Source organism: Somniosus microcephalus, chromosome 21, assembly GCF_052327205.1.
Source record: "Somniosus microcephalus isolate GS21.2 chromosome 21, FLI_Smic_1.0, whole genome shotgun sequence".
Classification (NCBI taxonomy): Eukaryota; Metazoa; Chordata; class Chondrichthyes; order Squaliformes; family Somniosidae; genus Somniosus; species Somniosus microcephalus.
In genome coordinates, this window is record NC_141007.1 from 18,894,647 (window position 1) to 18,902,214 (window position 7,568).

Consider the following 7,568-nt stretch of genomic DNA (forward strand, 5'->3'; position numbering starts at 1 on the left):
CATGGAAATGCTGATGGGCTATCACGCCTGCCACTGCCTACTGCGGAGGAAGCACCAGCAGTGGATCCTGTTGAAATATTCCATTCGACTATAGTTGAACACCTACCGGTAACTAACGCTTGTATCGAAAAGGAAACCCGAAATGACCCGACACTGTCTCGGGTATATGATTTGACGGTGAAGGGATGGCCAGCACATGGCGACTCACTGTTGCCAGCATTCTCGACAAGGAGAGAACAGTTGTCAGTGTGCCGGGGGACCTTGATGTGTGGATCCCGAGTGGTAATTCCACCCAAGTTAAGGGATAGAGTACTCAATGAGCTTCATGAGGGTCATCTGGCCGGGGTAAAAATGAAAAGCCTAGCCAGGGCTTATGTGTGGTGGCCGGGAATCGATAAACAAATCGAGGACCTGACCAAGAGCTGCTCAGGATGCCAGAAAGTCCAAAATGCACCACCACAGGCCCCTCTACACCCATGGGAGTGGCCCTCATCTCCATGGCAACAGGTGCATATTGATTTTGCTGGTCCATTCATGGACTCAATGTTTTTAATAGCCGTGGATGCGCACTCGAAATGGCCTGAGGTCATCAAAATGTCCTCCACCACCACGGAGCAAACTATTGCAGTCCTACGGACCATTTTTGCCAGGAATGGCTTGCCAGAACAGATTTGCTCCGACAACGGACCACCGTTTGTGTCCGAAGAGTTCCGGAGGTTCTTGAAAAAGAATGGGGTAAGGCATTACACATCCGCCCCGTATCATCCAGCCACAAATGGATTGGCTGAGAGGTTCGTACAAACCTTTAAGAAGGCAATAAAGGCTATGTACAATGACAACATTCCGCTGCAGCACAAGGTGGACAATTTCCTGTTCGCCTACCGGAATGCGACACATGCAGTCACCAACCAGGCCCCAGCCATGATGTTCTTTAACCGAAGGTTAAGATCTCGCCTGGATTTGCTCAGACCAAACGTACGAAAAGATGTTGAGAGTAAGCAATTCCAGCACATCCATGAGAAGCCAACAAGGAGCTTCAATGTAGGGCAACCAGTCTTGGCCCGCGACCACCGAACAGAAAAATGGCAGCCAGGAACGATATGCACACGGCAGGGCCCACTAATGTACACAGTGGACGTTGGGGAGAGCATCGTGAGATGCCATGCTGACCAGATCCTAGAGTCACAGGAACAAGTCAACCCCATGCCTCGCCCATACGTACCTGGTGATGAACCCGACGTACAGGTCGCATCTACCCCAGAAACAGTAGCATCGGAAGCTGATGAACCAACCGACGACAGGGGACCAGAATCGCCTCCGCACCAAGAGCAAGACACTCGGGAAAGGCGCTATCCAGAAAGGATCAGGAAGCCTCCCCAAAGACTGAATATATAAATAGACTATTTTCAGCTAATGTTGCATGTTAAAAGTATTAATTGTAATTAGTTTGATATTTAATTGTTAAATGAGTGTTATGGTACTGTTAATCTAAAAGGGGAGGAATTGTAATGTATATACCTTTAAGGGGGGAACTATCTTTTACAGCTCATGTATACTGCAGTACCGGCAGTGACCACACCTGTATATAGCACTGAGTAGTAATCTGTACAGATCAGTTCCCGTGTGAGCCACATTGAGTAAACACCTGTTGTACCGTTCTCCTGCAGTCTGTGTCTTATTATACACAGACACAACAACTCCGGGGTATCTGTTACTCTATATATAAACCCCCCGAACCCCTCGATTAGATTCCAGCCTGTAACTCTTTCCCGGGTATCCGTTATTCTATATATAGACACCCCGAACCCCTCGATTAGATTCCAGCCTGTAACTCACTCCCGGGTATCTGTAATTCTGTATATAAACCCCCGATCCCCTCGATTAGATTCCAGCCTGTAACTCACTCCCAGGTATCTGTAATTCTATATATAAACCCCCCAAAACCCTCGATTAGATTCCAGCCTGTAACTCACTCCCGGGTATCTGTAATTCTATATACAAACCCCCCAAACCCCTCGATTAGATTGCAGCCTGTAACTCACTCCCGGGTATCTGTAATTCTGTATATAAACCCCCCAAACCCCTCGATTAGATTCCAGCCTGTAATTCACTCCCGGGTATCCGTTATTCTATATATAATCCCCCCAAACCCCTCGATTAGATTCCAGCCTGTAACTCACTCCCGGGTATCGGGTATTCTATATATAAACCCCCGAACCCCTCGATTAGATTCCAGCCTGTAACACACTCCTGGGTATCTGTTATTCTATATATAAACCCCCGAATCCCTCGATTAGATTCCAGCTTATAACTCACACCCGGGTATCTGTTATTCTATATATAAACCCCCCGAACCCCTCGATTAGATTCCAGCCTGTAACTCACTCCCGGGTATCCGTTATTCTATATATAAACCCCCTGAACCCCTCGATCAGATTCCAGCCTGTAACTCACTCCCGGGTATCGGTTATTCTATATATAAACCCCCCGAACCCCTCGATTAGATTCCAGCCTGTAACTCACTCCCGGGTATCTGTTATTCTGTATATAAACCACCCGAAACCCTCGATTCGATTCCAGCCTGTAACTCACTCCCGGGTATCTGTAATTCTGTATATAAACCACCCGAACCCCTCGATAAGATTCCAGCCTGTAACTCACTCCCGGGTATCTGTAATTCTGTATATAAACCACCCGAAACCCTCGATTCGATTCCAGCCTGTAACTCACTCCCGGGTATCTGTAATTCTGTATATAAACCACCCGAACCCCTCGATTAGATTCCAGCCTGTAACTCACTCCCGGGTATCTGTAATTCTATATATAAACCCCCCGAACCCCTCGATTAGATTCCAGCCTGTAACTCACTCCCGGGTATCTGTTATTCTATATATAAACCCCCCGAACCCCTCGATTAGATTCCAGCCTGTAACTCACTCCCGGGTATCCGTTATTCTATATATAAACCCCCGGAACCCCTCGATCAGATTCCAGCCTGTAACTCACTCCCGGGTATCTGTTATTCTATATATAAACCACCCGATCCCCTCGATTAGATTCCAACCTGTAACTCACTCCCGGGTATCTGTTATTCTATATATAAATCCCCCGAACCCCTCGTTTAGATTCCAGCCTGTAACTCATTCCCGGGCATCCGTTATTCTATATATAAACCCCCCGAACCCCTCGATTAGATTCCAGCCTGTAACTCACTCCCAGATATCGGTAATTCTATATATAAACCCCCCGAACCCCTCGATTAGATTCCAGCCTGTAACTCATTCCCGGGTATCTGTTATTCTGTATATAAACCCCCGGAACCCCTCGATTAGATTCCAGCCTGTAACTCACTCCCGGGTATCTGTAATTCTATATGTAAACCACCCGAACCCCTCGATTAGATTCCAGCCTGTAACTCACTCCCGGGTATCTGTAATTCTGTCTATAAACCACCCGAACCCCTCGATTAGATTCCAGCCTGTAACTCACTCCCGGGTATCCGTTATTCTATATATAAACCCCCCGAACCCCTCGATTAGATTCTGGCTTGTAACTGACTCCCGGTTATCTGTTATTCTATATAGAAACCCGCCCGAACCCCTCGATTAGATTCCAGCCTGTAGCTCACTCCCGGGTATCTGTTATTCTGTATATAAACCCTCCGAACCCCACGATTAGATTCCAGCCTGTAACTCACTCCCGGGTATCTGTAATTCTGTATATAAACCCCCCGAACCCCTCGATATGATTCCAGCTTGTAACTCACTCCCGGGTATCCGTTATTCTATATATAAACCCCCCAAACCCCTCGATTAGATTCCAGCCTGCACCTCACTCCCGGGTATCTGTAATTCTGTATATAAACCCCCCGAACCCCTCGATTAGATTCTGGCCTGTAACTCACTCCTGGGTATCTGTTATTCTATATAGAAACCCCCCCGAACCCCTCGATTAGATTCCAGCCTGTAGCTCACTCCCGGGTATCTGTAATTCTGTATATAACCCCCCCGAATCCCTCAATTAGATTCCAGCCTGTAACTCACTCCCGGGTATCCGTTATTCTATATAGAAACCCCCAAACCCCTCGATTACATTCCAGCCTGTAACTCACTCCCGGGTATCTGTAATTCTATATATAAACCACCCGAACCCCGCGATTAGATTCCAGCCTGTAACTCACTCCCGGGTATCTGTAATTCTATATATAAACCACCCGAACCCCGCGATTAGATTCCAGCCTGTAACTCACTCCCGGGTATCTGTAATTCTATATATAAACCACCCGAACCCCTCGATTAGATTCCAGCCTGTAACTCACTCCCGGGTATCTGTAATTCTGTATATAAACCACCCGAACCCCTCGATTAGATTCCAGCCTGTAACTCACTCCCGGGTATCTGTAATTCTGTACATAAACCACCCGAACCCCTCGATTAGATTCCAGCCTGTAACTTACTCCCGGATATCCGTTATTCTATATTTAAACCACCCAAACCCCTCGATTAGATTCCAGCCTGTAACTCACTCCTGTAATGTATATACCTTTAAGGGGGGAACTATCTTTTACAGTTCATGTATACTGCATTACCGGCAGTGACCGCACCTATATATAGCACTGAGTAGTAATCTGTACAGATCAGTTCCCGTGTGAGCCACGTTGAGTAAACACCTGTTGTACCGTTCTCCTGCAGTCTGTGTCTTATTATACACAGACACAACATTGGCGACAAGGCAAGTTCGAACCTACCTGCAACTCTGCATCACCTCCCAGGGATTCGTTCCTGGAGATCAGTGGATTGGAGGTCAAGGTCAGAGACTCGGGCGTCGACCACGGGCAACCACCCAGTCATCCAACAGAGACTCGAGAATTGCGGGGGAGGCTGTCGAGAGCCAGGCTTGGCTTTCAATTCGAGGTGGTCCAGCGAAACGGGCTGGCAACAGGTAGTGCGCAGACCCTTCCCGGACAGCGGCGGGCTAGAGCGCGACTGAGCAGCACAGCAAAGGGCCGAGCAGCGTCGACGGGGGAGAGAGAGAGAGGGCAGAGCACACAGGGCGCAGCCGGTGTTCAGGGGCTGAGCAGCGTCGAAGAGAGGGAGAGAGAGACGCGCAGAAACCCGTGAGGCGCCGCCATTGCCACGAGGACCGCCGAGAGCGGCGTTGGCAGCAACGCAGGAGAAGCACGCGAAACCTACAGGGCGCCGCCATTGCCACGAGAACCACCGGGAGCGGCGTTGGCAGCAGCGGGGGAGGAAGGAAAGCGTGGGAGACGCCATTTTAAGCCATTGGGAGACGCCATTTTAAACCACACCCGAAATGCTGAAGAGTGGCAGTATCACCGCGTTTGACAATGAAGTCGAAGATTGGACTACATATGTCGAACGAATAGAGGTACACTGCAAGGCAAATGAGGTGTCAGATGACAAGAAAGCGTCGGTATTTAATGGGTGCAAAGACGTATGGTTTATTACGAAATCTAGTAACCCCAACGAAGGCAATGGAAAAGAGTTTTGAAGACATAGTAACGATACTACAGGAACATTTAAACCCCACACCGCTGCTGATAGCAGAAAGATTCAAGTTTCACAAACGGAACCAGCATAAGGATGAAAGCAATGCTGATTATTTAACAGAACTGCGCAAACTATTGAAACACTGCCAGTTTGGAACGGGACTGGCAGATACTTTAAGGGACAAGTTTGTGTGTGGGCTTCAAAGTGAAGGAACCCAGAAACGGCTTTTATCTGAAAAGGACCTTACGCTGGAAAAAGCTTTCAGCATTGCGGTATCATATGAAGCAGCAGCACGGGGCGCTGCAGAGATACAACAGAGACTGCAAGAATATGGTACAAACGAAATGTCATATAGAACAGAGAAGTGCTATCGCTGCGGCAGAACAACACACGACCAGAATGATTGCTGGTTCAAAGACAAAGTGTGCAGACAGTGTGGAAAAGTAGGACACATAGCACGAGTCTGCAGGTTGGGAAAGAAAACCAGCAATAAGAAACCTACCAAAGAAAAGTACAAGCAGGTACATAAGATGACGGAGAATAGTCAGACGAACAAAAGAGTGATAACGACTCCGAAAGCAGGGAACTGAGTTGTCTGAAACTACATAATGTGATCACAACAGAGGATCACCGAATCATTTGGGTCACTCTCAAGATAGCAGGAGTCCAGGTAAAGATGGAATTGGACACAGGATCAGCCCTAACAGTCATAAACCGACGGGACTACGAGCGGCTATTCTCACACATACCCTTGAGAGACACAAAAATTATTTTGAAGACGTACACGGGGCAAAAAGTCTACCCCAAAGGAAAAATAAGGGTGACCGTTATATATAATGGTAAGGAAACACCAAAACTAGACCTGTATGTATTGCAAGATGGAGGACCACCATTACTGGGACGTGAATGGATCCGGAAAATACAACTGGATTGGTATTCCATACAGGCACTGACTGTGGCTGACAAAAAGGATGACGACGTCACACCTGGGCGACTGTCAAAGATCCTAACTGACGCGAAAGAAGTGCTCCAGCAAGGACTCGGAACACTAAAAGGCATGACAGCGACAATTCAAATTGAAGAAAACGCAAGCCCAAAATTTTTTAAGGCCAGACCGGTACCTTATGCGATCCGCCCAGCCATCAAAGCAGAGCTGGAGAGTCTGGAACGTTCAGGTGTACTGTCCAAGGTAGACTGGAGCGAGTGGGCTACACCCATCGTGCCTGTGATGAAAAAGTCATTGAGCAGCACGCCTGGGGAACCAAGGAAGGTTTGCATCTGTGGGGACTTTAAGGTAACAGTGAACCCAATCCTTCACACCGTACAATATCCACTTCCGCGGATTGAAGATATTTTCGCCTCGCTATCTGGAGGGAAACGCTTCACTAAGATTGATCTGGCCCAGGCGTATCTGCAAATGGAGGTAGAAGAAGCATCAAAAAAATACCTCACAATCAACACCCATAAAGGTCTCTATCAATACAACCGGCTGGTATTCGGAGTAGCATCAGCTCCGGCTATTTGGCAGAGGGCAATGGAACAAGTCCTGCAAGGGATCCCAGGGACCCAGTGTTATTTGGACGACATCCTGGTCACGGGCAAAAATGACAGTGATCACCTTGTCAACCTGGAGCAGGTGCTCACTAGATTGCAGGAATATGGGCTCCGAGCTAACCGCCCCAAATGCGAGTTTTTTAGAAAACAGATCTCGTATTGTGGCCACGTTATCGATAAAGAGGGGTTACATAAGTCCCCAGAGAAGATTGAGGCAGTAGTCAAGGCTCCAGCACCGGAAAATGTGTCACAACTGAGGTCGTTCCTCGGGCTGGTAAACTACTACCATAAGTTCTTGCCAAATTTGTCTACAATACTACACTCACTGAACACCCTACTGCAAACTGGGGTGCCATGGAAGTGGAGTGACGAATGTAGACGAGCTTTCCAGAAGAGCAAAACACTAATCACATCGAAAGAGGTATTGGCCCATTACAACCCAGCATTACCAATTCGGTTGGCATGTGATGCGTCACCCTACGGCATTGGAGCGGTGCTGTCGCA